Raw genomic sequence first — 17,358 nt, 5'->3', positions numbered from 1 at the left:
ACAGAAGAGGGAATCTGACAGTATGTTCTAAGGATTGTGCCATATGTAAAAGAAGTGTTGTGCTCTGTTCTGTTTGGTGTGACAGATGGCAGTGCAGGAGCCTATGTTTGTTACCTGGAAAGGCAAAGCAAGAGCTGTAATCTCTAGTGTTAAACAGTTTCAGTTCTCTGTTGGTCGGCCCGCCCAAGAATATGTGTATTTGCTGAACTTGGCGCTGTGCTGACTTAGTTGGTGGTGATGGGAGAATATTCCAGTCCCTACAGTATTACACTCTTGTGCCTAAAGAAGATAGTATCTTGGGTGAGGGAGTATAGAGTTTTAGTCGATTATTTGTGATCTTTAACCTGTATTTGTAGGCAAAACCTGTCTTTCAATTTCTAAAATGCTCTTATGGTTAAATCAATTCCTTTTTTTTTTTTTTTTTTTTCTCCTGCTGTGCCTGTAAAAACGTGTGTAATGATACATAGTATATACCATCATATTAGCAGTATATAAGACTGTTTCTTTGGAAAACAGTTTCTTTTTTTTAATAGTCCTCTGATGAATAGGTTTTAAAATATTTTGTGCCACCCTTTTTTTAAACATTTCTGTTGTGTCTTCTGTTTTTGAGCTTTGTGAAAATATATTGTGTGCGTCCTGTTTCAGATCATGTAACTTACGCATTTCATCTGAAAAATGTTATTTTTTTTGTATGTATCAGGGATCAAGAGAACAATTACAAGTTACAAGTACCTGTAAAAAAGTATATGTGTTTCTGTCTTAAAAATACTGCTTCTGTGTTAGATTTAGATTGACTCTTTAGTGTGGGACACAATGAGGGTGATCTTTTTCCTCCTAAGATACTTTAGGCTCTAAGTGGCAACTGACTGTATGTGCTTTCAATGAAATACTGAGAATCATAGAGACATTTAGGTTGGAAAAGACCCATGGCATCATCAAGTCCAACCATCAACCTAATGCTCTGAAGTCCACCACTAACCCATGTCCCAAAGCAACATGTCCACATTTGTGTTTCAGAAAAAACACCTGTCCCTACCCACAGGGGTTAATTTTTAAGACAGAGAGCTGTGTAGTAGTGTAGTTTGCTTGCTTGCTTGTTTTTTAATTAATTGGATTCCTTAACAATCAGGGCATCGTTGTTTTTGTCATTGATGTGGAAAGACAGAGAGATGAGATCTGGTTCAAAGATGTTTAAATGTGGCTCTACTTGATAATAAACTTCCAATTTCAATTGGTTAATTCGGTAATTAATCTCATTCGGTAATTAATCTCATTAGGGAGGATGCAGGCTGTTTCTGTTCCTCACATCAGAGGAAGCATGAATTGAAAATTTCAGAGAGAAAACCATTTTCTTTGTTAAGGACTTGAGAATAAATCTTTATGTGAAAAGAAGTAGCTTTTAATTTCCATTTTCAGAGTAGGACTCTAATGTTTCCTTGTGTACTTAATTAGGAATCAAATCTGTATTTGACATCTCATCCAGCTGTGTTATCAGAAAATTTCAGCATTGGGAGACTTTAAAAAAGTGACTTACCAGTCTTTCAGCTATGATGTCTCAACTTTGGGCTGGTTGTGATATTAAATGCGTCTAACAATAAAGTTACGTGTGTTAGCAGTACAAATTTGCAAAAAAATGAAATAATTTCAAACTATTCCTATTTACAGTTCTAAGAGCTATAATAATAACACTTCAAAGAGTTGTTTCACTGCATTCCTGTACACTTCTTCCCCTTTTCACATGCAACAAGTTTTAATTTCCCTTATGTAGCCAAATATAGTTTCAGTTAAAAAAAAAAAAAAAAAAAGTATTTGCCCCCTTTCTTTTGTGTATACATAAAACATATATGTATAATTTTATCTTTTCCTCCTTCCTTGGACTGACTTTTTTATCCTTGTTTTTTCTATTTTCCCTGGCTATGTTTATGTCTGTGTGCTTATTGTTTTTTAATAACTGGGCATATTTTAGTTGATTAATACAAAATGCAGTAAAGTTTGGTTTATGACTGAAGTTTCTGGCTAGTGGTGCAATATGCAAAATAATTACTTCATATTTTCGGCAGACATGAGTGTCTATGTTAATACTGAAGTTGAGTCTTCCTGTTCCATCCCTGTTTGTTGCTGTTGATGAGATTCTAGAATAAATATGCAATCTTAATGTAACAGTCATTTCTTAAGCGGAGGAGAAAAATCAAGTCCCTCCTAATGCATAAAAACTTGGGCTTCTTTGTCATTCAACTCAAAACTGATGATAAATTAAGTATGAAATGTCAATTCCTTTACTAGAAGAAGAACTTCATAATTCTTTTCACCTTTTTATCTTCCCTTGGTCACGATGGCAGGAGGAGGAACGTTGCTCTATTTTTACTGACTGTTCCTCTCTTCAATTTGTATTGGCATGGCAGTTGGAGTTGTTAATCAACACAGCCCCACTGGCTAGAGAATGGCATTGACATCATTCTTCTTATCTGTCAAATGTGTGGAAGTGACACACATGGGAGGTTATATGGAATGGCCAGCACTTTTTCCTCATAAGTGTGCTTGGCTTATCTCTGGAAGTGCCGAGTGAGAAGCATTCTGTCTGTCATGTCTGTGCAATGTGAGAGTCAATGAAAACTAATTAAGGGATGCAAAAGCTTTTCAGCGTTTTTAGATGGGCTCTGCCAAAAGATCTTTTTTTTTTTTTCAAGTCTTGAGTCTTGAACAAAATTCCTACTCATGATGTAGACCTTCTTGTTACTGCTGACATCGTTGCTTTCATCTATCATAACAGTGAAAGGTCCTGATGTAGAAAGGTTCATGGCCTAACAATTTCAGATGTGCTGACAGAGCTTTGATAAATAAAGTCTCGAATTTGGAGTTAAGCTTTTGTGACTTCTTGCACTGAAAGACAACTAAGCTTGTTCTTCACATAGTTTTTATATAGATTTTCAGCACTCAGAAATCAGATTAGGTGTGATTGTTCCAGTTCCAGTATGAGAATTATTAATAACATTTTAAAAATGTTTGAAAATGGTCAGAGAAATAAATTTAAATTCACAAAGGTTTAGGGGGATAGATAACAATTCAAAGACTAATAAGGAATATCCGTAGAAGGTGTTTCTTGACCATTATTAGACAGTCTTACCTGTGTCTATGCAAGTGGATCCCTGTGCCTAGATCCAGCTATACTGGAGGAATTGCAAACATAGATCCCAAGTATATAAGTTTTGAAAAGAAATTTTAGCCATAATCTAAGCTATAAGAGAAAGCATTTGGCTTTTAGTACTTAAATATTCCTCATGCCTACTAATGCCCAATCTTCACTAGCACTAATAGGCACATTGCTGAAATCTGCTACTGGAATATTACTCAACTCCTGTTGAACTACCAGGTTCCAAAATCACAAAGAATATTTTTGTTCTGGCAGATAGCTTCTTTATAACAAAAGGGTGTTTCAAAGGTTGATATATCTTTTGAGATGAAATAATTTGTATTTTTGAAACATCATCATCTGTTCTCTACATTGTCTGTATTAATGTGGTCAGTACTGTTTATTGTTCCCTGTTGTTTTTCTAATCATGTCATGGTTTTTATATATCTTATTAATCAATTGAGGCGAGTTCAGTATTTTCTGTGGTGAACTTGCCCATGTCATTTTGTCATTCAATGCATGTCATTCATGCATGACATGCATTCAATGCATGTCATTCATGCATGTCATTCAGCTAGAGTCTCTTGTGATTTGGAGATGCAGGCAGTAGGTAAGCGGAAGATGGTTTAAAAAAATGTTCTGTTTCTGATACTCTGTCAGTTGTCTAAACTTCCAGAGCAGACAAGTCTTGAATAACTGATGAAAACCAGGAAAAATAAAACTTAAAAGCTCAGGTTCTGTGAACGTTTGTTTACAGTGTAACTAGAAAAAATACAAAGTCACTTTTTAAAAGAAAAAAACGTCTTTTGTAGCATGTTTATATTGGAGAAAGAAGAACATTGCAGTCACAAAGGAAAATTTTTCACCTCAAAGCTGTATGGTGCACTTTTTGCAGCATTTTGCAGTGTTTGGGAATCTAAGTTTTGATTTAGTTGAGAAGATGCCATTGCCAGAATGTAAACTAGTTATCTTAGTCTTGCATTTAAAAAAAAATACTGCAAAGTGATAAGTAACAAAGGTGGGAATTCACCCTACCCTGTCTTCCCACTAAATTCAAACCTTAATTAGCTCCGTTTATATGCTAATATTAAGCACAGGAAATTTTTTCTTTACTTTGTAAACATTGAGGTAATAACGCAGAAAAAAAGGATTAGGTGACATTCAAGTTGCATAGTTAATAGTCAAATTAAGGAAAAAAAATGCCTATCCACTTCAACTGTCCCTGCAGTGATAAACAGTTTGCACACCTGTGTGTTTGTGCAGTCTGTGAAACACTGACTGAGCTGGGTTGATAATGGGAAATACGAACATAAAAGATGAAGTTTACAGTCTGCTTGTTCAGGCGTTCTGTACATTTCTGTTCTTTCTTTTAAATATTTGACTTATCTCTATTGAGTGTGGAATGTTGACTTTCTGTTTTTTGTACCTTTAGTAGTTTATTTTTAAATTTGCAGTAGCGTTTTATTTGCCTTTAAGAATAGTTTTATTTAACTTTTGTAATCAGTTTTAAAATGAAATCTGAGAAATAAATCACAATTTTTTTTTGTGCTGGACCTCCAGTAAGTGGAATAATGTAAGTAATAACCTGGAGAAGAAAAAAAACTACTTGTAAGGAGTTACAGTACTGCAGAGTTAAGTGATAAAACCTGAGATTTCCATGTTCGTGTGTATGCATACTTGTCTCAGAAGAAAATACTTAGTCTGAAACAATATTCTTTGGTCCTCCTTAATACTACTTTATTGCACAGAAGTGGTAGTGTTTTGTAACTTCCTGAAGTTCGTGCCAGATCACACATTCACTGTTGAATTTTAGCTCAATTTTCCACTTGGTATAGTATTTGTATACCTAAGGCAGCGATTTAGTCTGTACTTGGGACAGTAGGGCCAAAACAAGTCTGTATTCTGTTAATCAGGGAAAAGAAAAATTTTGAAATACAGTGTTCAATTGCTGTTTATAAAGATAGATGCTTCTTTTGTGTCAAAATGTTAAATTTAAAGCTTCAGTCTTGGTGTATATGAGTTCAGTAGGAGTTACAGTGTGAGTTTCAGTGCTCATGGTCACTTGTCATGTTTTCAAGAGCTTGCTTTATAAATAAAAGGTGAGTCTCTTTTCTTGATAATGATTTATGTCTCTTTTTTTTTGTTTAATGGTTTGTCTGAAAAACCTCAGTAAACATAAATTTGGGTTCTTCCTTCTGGTTTCTACTAAATAGTTTGCATATTTTCACTTTATCACACCAGTGCAAACTCTTACGTGGTCAGCTAATGCAAATTCAGTTTTGAGTGAAGCAAACTGTGAGGATGGCCTCTAGAGGAAGGAAGTAACGACCACAAACGTGTTTGCGACGATCGGTGTGGCATTTAGTTATTATAGCATATGTATGCTGGCGATCAAGTTGCACAGTGTTCTAAAAGTACTGGCAGTAAGTTTTAAACTGAATGGTAGAAATGTGTCATAGGCAGCTATAAAATACTGAGGGTAAAACCCAGAGCTTATCAAAACCCTTATCAAAAAGATGCACTGTTATTTCTACGTCAAATGCTTAACTTGAATTAAGTTATCTAATCCATTTTATTTGGGATGATTAGACTTCGTGCATTTTCTATTAGGAGTTTAAGTAAATTGTGAGTCAGGTCTGTTACGTCCTAAAAGGAGCAGCAACGCTGCCGTGGCGGTATCCTGCCTCTCTTCTGCATTGGCTTGGAAACTTGTTCAACTGCCAAGTGAAGAGTGAGGTGAATTGATCAGATGGAAGATATCTCTGCGTGTAAATAGGCTACAGACTGCTTTATTGCAGTACATCTCAATCTTCATTATAACTGGACGTTACAGAGAGGTGTTACTGAATTCCTGAGAGCGTGACCAATATATTCAGATGGATTTTTGATGATGTCAGAATAGAGCATTGGTCAGAAGAAATAACATGAAAAGGAGAAAAGTAGTATTTTGAACTGAAATGCTGTCAGTTAATATTCACGACTGGGTAAAGAAATACTTCTGGAAGATGTAGAATCTGGTTCCTGAAAATGTGTACAAAACTTGGGGCAGCTAACGCTGGTATTTGCAATTGATGCATCATGTGCAGAATCCTGAACTAGCTTTGAATTGGCTGGTGTAAGGGTCACCATCAATGTAGAGGTGGCAGTACGCAACTGCTCAGGGGCTGAAGGAAAAAGCAGTAAATAATTGAATATTCTCCTTGAGTTGTGTTATGTGCTACAAGAAGATGGTTAAGTACTGTTAAGCTTAGTTTAACGTTGGCTAAAAATAAGCTGAACAGTAAGTAGTGAATGTAGTGTGAATATATTTACGGGAGAATTCTCTGAGAATTTATCAAGCGGTGAGATCTATTTTGTTTTCAACCCTGATTTTATGAGAAGCTACATGTCTTGCTATAATTACAGTTTATATGGAGTAGCCTGAACATTGTGTTTATGGTAGCCCAGTTTAAGATCATAGAGCACATGTTCAGCGTGGATTTCATGGTGACTCCTTCCTTGCCCCCATGTGTGTTTCTTCTATTGTCTTATTTGATGTCCTTTGTGATAGTAGTCCTCTACCTTTTCTCCACCGTTTCTTCATGTCTTTGCATATATCTGATATCATGTCTTTGCAAATGTCTGAATAGTTGTTGGAATCTTAACCAAAAATTATCATGCTATTTCCTGACAATCTCTTCTTCTGATCTAGTTTTCAATCTGTAACTATTAGGAGGTTCACAGTTTGGAAGTCCAGGCTAATGGTGCTGACCTTACATCACCCTGCTGCAAGTCTCCCTCTGAGGCTCCAGGGCCCTTGATCCTGTTCTGGTTTTGCTTCAGGCCCTCAGCACTGCTTGCACACACTGTGGCTTATTAGCTCAGCCTGCCTCCACAGGTAATCATGCTGGTTAAACATTGGAATGGGCTGCCCAGTGAGGTAGTGGCATCCTCATTCCTGGAGGCATTTAAGAGATGTGTGGACGTGATACTAAAGGTCATGGTGTAGGGATGGGACTTCGAACATCAGGTTGATGGTTGGACTCGATGATCTTAGCCAACCTAAATGTTTCTGTGATTCTATGAACTGCATTTAAACAGGCAGTGGATCCTTGGTTCTCCTATAATTCCTGCAAATGGAGTAGGAAGTGTATCACACCATTTGAGATTAAATACCAACTTTAGGAGACCTTTAGTGGAAGAAGACTAAGAAAATATGAATGTACTTTGCTGAAATATAACATTACCCGCTGCAGTAGTTCGTGAAGTAGGAAACTGTAAGATAGACTTGAGACAGTAAAAAGTGATTTTGCTTAAGCACAGGATTTATGGTGATTTTTTCTATGAGAGTACTACTTAACCTGTGCAGTATTCAAGTATTGGAGCCCTAATAAAGCTTTTTTTAAGCTTTTTTTTTTTTTTTTTTCTTAAAGTTTTACTTTAAGAAAAGTAAAACTTTACTGGTTTTACTTAAAGTCATGCAGTCTTCTGTATTGCAATTTCTTAAGTGCTGGTTCCAATTTCTTGCAGAATTTTCTTCATTTACAGTTTTTAATTTGCTTCACAGAATGGTTAAGGTCAGCAGGGACCTCTGGGTCCATCTGGTCCAACTCCAGCTCAAGCAGGGACAGGCAGAGCAGGGTGCCCAGGCCGTGTCCCTGTGGCTTTTGAAGATCTCCAAGAAGGGAGACTCTATCACCTCCTCCACTGGGCAACCCATTCTGGTGCTCTGTCACCCACACAGTAGTAACAAAGTGTTTCCTTATCTTTTGATGTCCCCTCCTGTGTTCCAGTTTGTGCCCATTGCCTATTGTCCTGGCAGTGGGCACCACTGAAAGGAGCCTGGCTCCGTGATCTTTGCACTGTCTCACCAGGATTGACGGGACCCTCCCTGAGCCTCCTCTTCTGCAGTCTGAAGAGTCCCAGCTCTCGCAGCCTCTCCTCACTTCAGCATCTTGGTGGCCCTCTGTTGGACTCCATCCAGTATGTCTAGGTCTGTCTTCTGTGCTGCTAGTACAGCTGTAGGGGATTTTGCCAGTAGTGACTCTTTTCATACGCTAAGTATTGCTGTAGATTGAGCATAGGGAAGAGGTGGAAAAAGCATTTCTCTTTGCTTTGCATACTTGAATACATTCAGAGCAGACAAAGCATAGAGAAGTAAGCAACTGGTATAGGAGATATATTGGAGCAACAGCCTATGGGCATTAGGCTGAATCTACTAGTCAAGACTTCGTACAAGTCTGTTCTTCTGTTTTGGAAGTTTTGTTACCCTGGGTAAATCAGTAGGCTATTTTCTGATGTAGTTGGATCCCTAGGCATCTGGATAACATTCCTATACAGAAAGCTTTTCTTTGCATTGGACGGTGTTCAGGACTTCGGAGGCTGTTACTGTACATTGTATTCCCAGTAAGGTAGCTGGTAACACTCTCTTGCAGATGGCAAGCTGGAGTTTTAAAGATTTATTTTCACTAGCTTCTGATTTGTAGAATGTCTAATGCTATGCTTGTCTGGGAGTTTGGGTGTTGGTCGGCTCTTCAGTACCTTCAGGACTGATGGCAAAACCGAAACTTCTACCTGTGCTAGAATTAAAGAGGTAGTCAGGAGTAGAAGGTTGTAGTAGGTTTACTCAGCTGGGCAGTTAAACTCCACCGTAACCACTCTCTCATTCTCTCTCCTCAAGGGAAAAGGGGAAGAAAATATGATGGCGAGGGCTCAAGGGTTGAGGAAAGGATGGGCAGATCACGTACCATGGGGTCCATCCATCCCCCAGGAGCAAATTGCTCCAGCACGGGTCCCCCACTGGTGGCAACTGCCTCCAGACCCCCTCCTCCTGCATGGGCTCCTCTCCACGGGCTGCAGCTCCAGCCCGGGGCCTGCTCCTGCGGGGGCTCTCCATGGGCCGCAGCCTCCTCCAGGCCACATCCACCTGCTCCACCGGGGGCTCCTCCACGGGCTGCAGCGTGGAGATCTGCTCCATGTGGGACTCATAGACTGCAGGGGGACAGCCTGCTCCACGAGGGGCCTCTCCACAGGCCACAGGGAAACCTGCTGTGTGCCTGGAGCACCTCCTGCTGCACTGACCTTGGGGTCTGCAAGGCTGCTTCTGACTCCTCACTCTCCCAGCTGTTGTTGTGCAGCAGGCTTTTTTTTTTTTTTTTTTTTTTTCCCGTTCTTAAAATTTGCTCTCGCAGAGGTGCAGACAACATTGCTCGCTGGCTCAGCTCTGGGCATTGGTGGCTCCCTCTAGAGCCGGCTGGCACTGGCCCTTATCTGACATGGGGTAGCTTCTGGACTCTTCTCACAGAGGCCTGCAGCCTTCTGCTTGAAAAATGTTTCAGTGTAAACCCAATACTAACATACATGCAAAATTAGACAGAAAGTAGTTGGGCTTCAACTTCTAGCAGAAATACCATGTTTCAAACTTGAAAGAAGAAATAAGACTCTTTTCCTCCTTTCTGAATGAAACAATCAATTGGTATCAATGCCCACATGCTTATGACTTGTAATTACAAATGAAAATTAAAAAAAAAGTGCAGCTGTTGATATTGTCTACTAGATTTAAATTATTACCTAGTTTTTTTTGTAACTGTCTGAGAGAAGTTCTTGCTGATGTAGGTGGCTGAAGTTTTGTGTGTGTATATTTATTAGTATATTTTCTTGACTTTGTGTCGTTGTGAGATAGGCCAGCTTTATGCTCCTGTCAGTGGGATGCCGTAGAAAAAAGAGTAAGGTCTATTTTTATGTATTATTTTGTTAAGAAAAGAGAAGGCTTTGATGCCTAAAAAGGAAAATGAATAAATAAAAAAAATATTTGAATGTAGCTTTTTTTAATATGTGGGAAATCATACATATTTGGCCAACTAAATTTCCCTGTCAGTGTATCTGAAGAAAATATCCACCATCTTTGTATTCAGTATATGTTTAATGTTTAATTTTTAAAAGGTATACCAGCAAAATTTCACTGGTTCTTCCGGTAGGTCTTCTGGGGGGCGTTGGTGTGAGGTGTATTGGAAAACCAATTTCTTGAAAACCAGATTCTTGCTAGTGTGGCAAGTAGTGTTCCCCTGAACTTTTTGTATTCCACATGTTGCATCTGTTACACGCTATATAGCAAAGAGAAAAAATATCAGCTGTGTGTTTGCACAGGGGAAAAAAATTCAGGGAAGAAGGCAATCCAAGTGCTGAGAAACTATTTTTAGTTTTAATTTTTCAGTGACATGTATTGATTTTGTATTTAAATAGAGATGCTTCTGAATTCTCATTGCAGGAATAGAATTTGAAATGCTTGTGCGAAAGAGTGTCAGTAATGGAATGAAATAGTGTATTTGTATAAACAAAATTGAAAAGGCCCATTGATTTCAGTGAGGATGGAATTGTATTTGCATTTTAACAGAAAGATTCCTTTGGCTTATTATGTACATCAAAGGGGAACATATTGTAATATATCCACAGTTTAGTAAGGGTGAAATAGATGCACATATTTAAACAACTGATTTTAACCAAAGATTGTGATTACATAACTTTTGCCTTAAAGTATTATTGTTTTAATGGCTTCATATTTGGGTATGTGAGATAATTACAGAGTTTCCAGTGTACTCAAAATATTTTATAGACGTGTTTTTTTTGAGAACTTGTAATGTTCTCTTGGACATGTCTTTGTCCTTGTAAAAGTTACTTGATGGAAGTATGATTCAGTTGATCATTAATTGTCTTCTGTTTGCAGCTTGCAAAACAGCGATGTCACAGAACTGAACACATCACAGTAAGTATGCCGTAGCAGTAAGCATTCTGATAATTTACTGAAAAGCAAAAATCATACTGAAAAAAGTCAAGTGTTATATACTCTATGATTTAGTGGCAGATTCTGCATCCAGGTCCTGATTCAGCAAGTCTTTTAGATTTTTAGTTCACGTGTAATTAAGTTTCTGACTTCAGTCTTAACCATTGGGTAGGTCTTGAATCGGTCCATGGTTGTACTTTGATAGCAAGTGATCACTTTCATGTAGGAATGAAATATAAACATGGTAGAGTGTAATTTTTGATGTCTGACTTAATGCAGTGTAGAGAACATTTAAAATGAATTGAGAGCTTTTGCTAAGAGTTTTCGTTACAAAATCAATTTTACCTACCTAAAGAAGTTATTTTGAATGCTCAGAGATCTAGTATAATAATTTGCAACATAATGAGTGTGAATTATCTTGTTTTATCATTAGATAGTTTATTGGACTTTTAGGAAATGAAGAATTCTGCATTCATATCAATTTGCTTTTTTTTTCATGATTAGACATAAGCACTTTGTTTACTTACTCCAGTCCTGTGTTTTAGGCAAAGTTAATGGTAAAAAATAAAATAGATACAAAGACATTTAAACAGAAAGCCCAACTAGCAATGCTTAGCTCTGTAGTGCAACTGCCGGGCATATCTTTTTTTCTTACATTTTACTTACCGTCAGACACACAAAGTAAGAGGGAGAAATCTGCATAGCTTTGAAATGTTTCTTTCAGGTTTATAGTTTTGGTGCTCCTCAATTGACCATCGATTCTTCATAGAAGTCTGTGGTAATACACCCTGAAAATTGAAAAGACAGTAATTAACTTTGTAAAAAAGATATTTTAAGTTATGTTCAATGATGAGGTATGTCATTAGATCCCAGACAATGTTGTACGGTACTGTGGAGTCTTACATTTCAGTAGAGACCTTCAGGCACCCATCTTAGAGGTAACTTTCTGATCAGTAAATTTTAAATTTGCCCTGACAACAAGGTAAGAAAAAAAAAGGCTCCATCAATAACTTCTAAATACAGATTAAAATAATTTAAAAGGCTCGGGTTTTCAAAATACTTCAAGTTTCATGCCTTCTGTACTTCATGCTTCAGAAAGAAGATACTAAAGGCACTATATGTGACTTGATACTGTATTGAGGAGAATATAACATCCAAAGACTTCGGAGAATCAATAAATTGATTTGGAGAGAGTAGATCGGTTAAATAGGAAGAAACGTGTTTTTAAAGGTGGGGAAAAAAAGACATGAAGCTTGCTATAATACAGTAGTATACTGCCTGCTCCTGTAGAGTAAGCTAGTTGTAATGAAAAAGCTTTCTCTTCACAAAAAGATGAAACCTGTGGTTTCTTTGTTAATGAGAACTTCTTTACTGAGCTGTACTGAAGATGACACTTAACTTGAAGACACAAATCTCAAACAAAAGACTATTATGTTCTCAGCTACCCTGTGTCTGAAGAAAGCTGTGAAACTTCCCTAGAAGAAGCTTCCAGTTTTGCATGTTTGGGTTTTGGGAAGAAGTAGGATCTAATTAGTTTTTAAAACTACTGTTATCTTGGGATTTAAAATTCTAAAATGGCTAGCTTTCTGACTTGTGACGTCTTATTTTAAAAAATAATATAATACTTTTCCTTGAGAAGGAGATTTGTCCCCATTGAAAGTACAGATACACTTGACTGTTGCTTGAGTTGAAAATTTATCTCTGACTTATTGAACATTGAAGTGTTATTAGGGCCCTAATAATTTGGAAGTTGTTACACACAAGTGTAGACCCTACACACAAGTGTAGACCCTACTTAGAGGGACACTCATTCTATGAGTGAGAATGAGATCTGCTAGCTGGCTACAGCTGAGCTCTATTACACTGTGGAACTGTTGAGATGAATAGTAAATAAAAAATGCCTTAGTAGAATGAGAAGAATGCTCCATAAATGGTGAAGTTGGCATGAGTAAGTTTTTTTTTTTTTTTTTTTTTTTTTTTTTTTTTTTTTCTTTAGAGACACGATTGGATAAGTAGTGGAGGAATTTTAATTTGATCAATTTTCCTCTAGGCCTTAAAAATGCCAGGGAAATAATAGCCACATGTAGATCTGTTTCTCTAAACGAGCTTATTTTGAAGGCTGATCATTTGTACTAGCTCAGTGTACCAGCTTATTCTGCTTGTCTGTTTATGGTTAACTGTAAGTTACTTAATCCTTTTGTGCAGAATGGAGAACATAAAATCTGTAAAGAAGAAAAAGCATATATTTAGTAATCTCTAACATCTTTATGAGTGCAGTCAGTTATTTGGTTTGCAGAGTATGCTTCCTTTGTTGCAAAGTGATACAGTAACAACAGTGACATTCAAACAAAGAAATGTTGTATTTCTGAACTTCAGTGTGTATACTGTTGCAAGAAATAAGTTGCTTGAGGGAGAGCTTGAAGAGCTTGGAAAAAAAAAAATCAAGTAATATTTCTATGTACATTGGAAGCTTGTTTTTCCTCTTAGGACATATTAAAAGTTCTTGAGGATACTAGTTTCAGTCCCCACTTGTTGAATTCTTTTCATCCCTAACGATGGCTTACTTTACTGGAGCTGTGAATGGGGAAAAAAAAAAAAGAAAAAAAAAAAACAACACAAAAGAATTCTCACAGTTCCACTTTATTTGTAGAAACAGAAATAATGGAGAATGTTGAAACAGTACTTGAGATGTGATATGGATAACACTATTAATTCTCTTTATAGTTTTAGGTAAACTATAACTATTATAAACTATTAAGTAAATGGCTATAACTAAACAAGTGGTTTAAGAGTAAAAAAATCTGTTGAACAGAAGGCAGTATAATGTTTAGAGTAAATGGGAAGGAAAGAAGAGTCCTCAGAATCTGAACAGTATCATGATGAGGAATTGGTTTCATGGGTTATGTTTATATTGTCGTTATGGCAGTATTAGAGATGGTGAATGCTACAGTTAGTAGAAGGATCATTATGGATGATATCTAAAGTTTTTGTGTTTTTTGGGGGGAGTGAAAGAAAAAAAAGGGTTGAAGAAGATGTTAATTCCTAAATCATGCTATCTAAAGTAGGTATAAGTAAGGACTTGGTAGGTTTTGAAAACTACCCTGTTTCTTTTCATTATAAGGATGTAGATATTGTCTTTGAGTTGTTATCTAGGAGTATGACAGTGAATTAGAACAAATTTGGATTTTTTTTCCCCCCTTCCTTAAATTTGTTCTCACAGAGGTGCAGACAACATTGCTCGCTGGCTCAGCTCTGGGCACTGGGGGCTCCCTTTGGAGCTGGCTGGAACTGGCCCTTTTCTGACATGGGGCCAGTCAGGAGTTGTCAGAAACGTCTGGATTCTTCTCACAGAGGCCACTCCTGCAGCCATCCTGCTACCAAAACCTTTCCACAGAAACCCAGTACACTTTCTTAGTGCAGTGCCATCTCCCAGATTTGGCAATATCTAAGTACATTATTTTATCTGTCCCCTTTGCTCTTCTGCATTGGTGTCTTTGTAGCACATTGTCTCAAAGATGTGTTCCTCTGGTTTTCTGTTGGGTTTCCTGTTCCCTGGTTTAGAACCTGTCTTAAATTTGGATGCAGTGTGGTGCCCTTATTCAGATTTGATTCTTGTCTCAAACTCAGAGCAGCACTTCACTGCGTTTTTGGGGCTAAGTCTGTTCCATACAGTTACCTCTTTGTATTGTATAGCTTGCCAGCCCACTTTACCATCAATAGAAAAAATTGAGTGATTAGCTAGTCATAATGAGATAGGTGGGGGGAGGTGAATGGTAGATGAGATAAGAAACACCTGAAATGTGTATTGGTAACAGATGTAGGATAAAACAAAATTTGGGGGGGGGGGTGAGAGATGTGATATTAGAGCATCAGGTGAATAGCTGTACGTCATAAAATAAACATCTTGGGTATGTATCCATGAGTATCTGATGTTCCTAGCATTTGCAACGCAAGCACAAAGGTAATGCCTGAATTGGTTCACCTTTATACTGCAGTCTACCTGAGTCCTAGTGTGATTTAGGTAGGGAAATTCTAGGGGGGCAGTATATTTGGCTGGTGAAGAGACATTTTTTTTTTTCCATATAGGTTTTGTAAAATATTCTTGTCTTAAATTGAGTATATGCTTTGAGTATTAAAAGCAGGTTGAACAAAAGTAAATGGTGGGCAGAGTGCAGGTAGATTGGCAGAGAAATACAACTAATACAATTTATCAACTATCTGATGCTATTACTGATATGATAGGAAGAGGTAAAGGCATAGGCAATGAGGAAAAAGGATAAGAGTTAATGCTGAGCTTGTATAATACACACTTCAGAGAGATTGTGATACAAATTTTCATAAAGTTGCTTGCAAGTTTTGTCTAGTGCTCAAATATTTTGTTCCCTTGTATGTAATGTATTCAGGGTTCATATGGCATTAGTGGACATGCAGCTGTGAGATTTTGTGTGTGCGTGTTACTCCTGTGGTCCAGTTTCACTGTAAAATCAAGCTGTGAATTTTGAGGTTTAAAAATAACTCCTGGAGAAGCAACATGTAACTGAATTTCCTGAAGACTCCAAAAGTTGGTATGAAGGAGTACATTGGCTAAAGTAGTCTTCTGACAGGTCAGCTGGTAGAATGTACTACAGGAATGTTTGTGTGGGAGTAGTGTGTATAAATAACTAAATAAAAAAGTGTTTAGTCTGAGTACCTTATTTCTGTATGAGTAAGGCAAGATTATCTTTCCTTATTTTGTCCTAACTGTAACCTGGGTTTTTATTTTTTTTTTTTTTTTAATACTAGTTTGTATATATGCTAAAGAGATGTAGAACGGAAACAGACAAATGTAATTTTGTTTATTTCAGTGAAACTTGTAGTTTATTCTGCAGGGTGGTCTCGTTTAAAGAAAAAGATCTTACTAGGCATGTTTTGTTTTTAAAAAAATACATTTAGATTGTATGTGTGATATATAAGCAGACATTTTAAAATCACATTTTAACTGCTTTTAATTTTTTTCAATATTTGAAGCATTTTTTTTTTCAAAAAATAATTTAAAAAACAAGTACAGCAACAGAAAAGACAGAATTTGGAGTTCTAATTTTGTACTGTTCAGAGCAAGTAAAAATGGAAAATTAGAGAACAGCTTAAATGCTATCAGTTTAATAAAGCACGAGTTTAGAGCTTGTAGAGGGGTTATATGTGATTTGGTTTAAACATATTACAGAGGTGATGTCAAGGTGAAAACAGTTACGGAATGGTTGGAAATCATTGATATTCTGACTCTGAGGCTGTAAATGGCACTGTGACAGATGGAGTCTTTGTCAAGGAAGAAAAATGGCAGCTCTGGAACATCATAGATGTTTTTGCTGAGCAGCTCAGCACACAGGCTGTGACCTTTTAGTGTTCAGGAGTTCCTGCTGTGCTTTAGTAAATTGTCCTCTACTTTTATTCACTACAAGCAGATAAATAGTAGTGGTAATTCAGTACAATTTGGGATATTCCATAAGCTTGCTTTATTACAAGATTTTAAGTAATGTTTGAAGGTTGCATGCCAATTCTCCTTGAAGGCCCCAAAACAGCTTTTAACTAAGCATGTGTGTTAATAATTAAAGGCACATGTGTCTCTGTGTGTGTATATACAACTGCTAGTACAGCAGTCAATGTTAAAATAATATACAAAGTGTGAATTCATTGTAATATATTTTTAAACCACAAAGAGAAACAGTAAACAGTTCTAATTTTTACATTCTGTTGGTAGTGTCTGTATCTGTGATTTTCTTCAGTAAAATACAGTATTTCAAGATGTATCGAAGAAGCTGTTTCTGGTTAGTTTAGAAAAGATAAATACGATTGTTAAATTCAGTCTCATTTGTGAGTTCATGTTTTTCTTTGATTAAAAAAATTATTTTTAAAAAATCATTTATTTTTAGCAGTCATCAGCATCTGATTCTGTATACTGTTGTTATGGTTTCGTCCATATTCTAATCTGCTTCGCTTAAATGTGTGGGGTTGCGTCAGTACCTACAGAATGAGGGTTCACCTTTATCTGCAGAGTAATTAATTAATTAAAAATGTGCCAAGTAGTGAAAGTTAGGTTGTGATATCCTATGCTTAAGATACATGCCCATTTGTCCAATGTAAACAGTTACATACCAGAATCATATATTTCACATGTACAATAGATGTGGATGTCTTAGAATCTGTTTTCTCAGTTAATCACTTGAATTCAGATGTGTTTTTAACACTTCTCTATAATCTTCGCATCCATATGAGCTAGGTAGATACTAATAAATCTGCTGATCTCAGTTGAAGTAGTGTATAGTCTCGAGAGCCTGTAACATCTTGTAGAGGAAATGCTCAATTGGACAGCGAACCTATATGATAGGGTAGTACGTTACTGTTAGACGTGCAGGCATTACACAACTATAACCTGCCAGCAGTACTCTTTAGCCTACTTGACAATTGTTAAAATTATAGAAAGCAGTCACTG

At 36.8% G+C, this 17,358-nt stretch overlaps 1 protein-coding gene across 13 annotated transcripts in view; it reads left to right on the top strand.

Annotated features, from left to right (window-relative positions):
* Positions 1 to 17,358, top strand: part of BAZ2B (bromodomain adjacent to zinc finger domain 2B) — a 136,852-nt gene that overhangs the window by 36,279 nt on the left and 83,215 nt on the right. For 12 of the 13 annotated variants that reach the window (XM_035330935.1, XM_035330942.1, XM_035330941.1 and 9 more), the window contains exon 1: positions 10,833 to 10,871. The exons of the other annotated variant lie outside the window; for it this stretch is intronic. The gene's annotated coding sequence lies outside the window, so the exon portion shown is untranslated. Of the gene's footprint in view, positions 1 to 10,832; positions 10,872 to 17,358 lie in introns of those variants that run through there. 13 annotated transcript variants of the gene reach the window in all.

The sequence above is a fragment of the Oxyura jamaicensis genome, chromosome 7 (genome assembly GCF_011077185.1).
Source record: "Oxyura jamaicensis isolate SHBP4307 breed ruddy duck chromosome 7, BPBGC_Ojam_1.0, whole genome shotgun sequence".
Taxonomy (NCBI): domain Eukaryota; kingdom Metazoa; phylum Chordata; class Aves; order Anseriformes; family Anatidae; genus Oxyura; species Oxyura jamaicensis.
This window is presented reverse-complemented; position numbering and strand designations above follow the sequence as displayed.